Source organism: Wasmannia auropunctata, unplaced genomic scaffold (genome assembly GCF_000956235.1).
Source record: "Wasmannia auropunctata unplaced genomic scaffold, wasmannia.A_1.0 LD336090.1, whole genome shotgun sequence".
Lineage (NCBI taxonomy): Eukaryota > Metazoa > Arthropoda > Insecta > Hymenoptera > Formicidae > Wasmannia > Wasmannia auropunctata.
This window is the reverse complement of record NW_012026800.1, coordinates 425,929-427,064: the sequence shown is the minus strand read 5'-3', so window position 1 is coordinate 427,064 and position 1,136 is coordinate 425,929. Positions and strand designations below refer to the sequence as shown.

General features: G+C 26.1%; 1 protein-coding gene across 1 annotated transcript in view; it reads right to left on the bottom strand.

Annotated features, from left to right (window-relative positions):
- The window catches only part of LOC105447821 (sulfotransferase 1C4-like), a 29,412-nt gene that overhangs the window by 22,223 nt on the left and 6,053 nt on the right, over positions 1 to 1,136 (bottom strand). The window lies entirely within an intron of this gene.

Here is a 1,136-nt window from a genome sequence, read left to right as displayed (position 1 = left end):
TGTCATGATATCTATAAGCTTGCTAGATGTTTATATAGAATTATTGGAATCAAACAGCGATTGTCAGACGATAAACGAAATATGCCAATGATATAAAAGTAATCAAAAATGTAAATCAAATGCCACCTGTATTGCAAAAATTGTGTCGAAAATGTTGTATTTTTATATACAAACGTAGAATTCCAAATGCATTTTCGATGTAAGTTATAAATACGAAATGATATAAATAAAATTTTATAATTACGTAGATAAATTAAACATATAAAGACAAATATATATTATTGATAATTTTATATACCCACATTTGTAATTACATTTATGTTTATTGGTAACATGTGATGTATCCACAAGTTGCATATAGTGATATTTTTTTGCTTGTAAGTAACAGTACAGCAAAATTCAAATACTTGACCATTTGCATATTTTCTCAAATATCGGACTACCTTAATAATTTTTTTTTTAGAAAATATAATATTGTAGAAAATATATTTGATTTTATATTTTATTTGTTAAACAATATTTTTAGTTCAGGAAAAATGTAATATACAATATTTTTTTATATACTCGGTAAATTTGTTTCTTAAAAAAACAGAGTTTTTGTTTAAGTTAACAATTACTGCATAGACAGATCTCAAAAATTGTTATTAACTTGTTAAATCACGTTATAAACAAATGGATAGCACGAGAGGCTTAGAACTTCTTCCATGTGATTTATTAACGTTAAATAACAATTATCAGGCAGATGGATCGTCGTTATCTTCACGCAATTGTTAACTAATGGATTTTAAATAATTCCAATAATTTAGTTCAGTTTTAATTTTTAATTAACAATTACTGCGCAAACAGATTTCAAATATCATGGTTAATTGTTAGATATCGCTTTATATAAACAAATGGATAGCGTGAGAGATTTAGGACTTGTCCCGTTCGGTTTATTAATGTTAAATAACAATTGCCAAATAGGTGGATTATTTTACGTTATCGTCATCCGATTGATAAATAATGGATTTTAACCAATTGTATTAGTTTAGTCCATTTTTAAATTTTAATTACTGCGCAAACAGATTTCAAATATCATCGGTAATTTAGATACCGCGTTATAAATGAATAGCGCCAGAGATCGGAAGAGCACACGT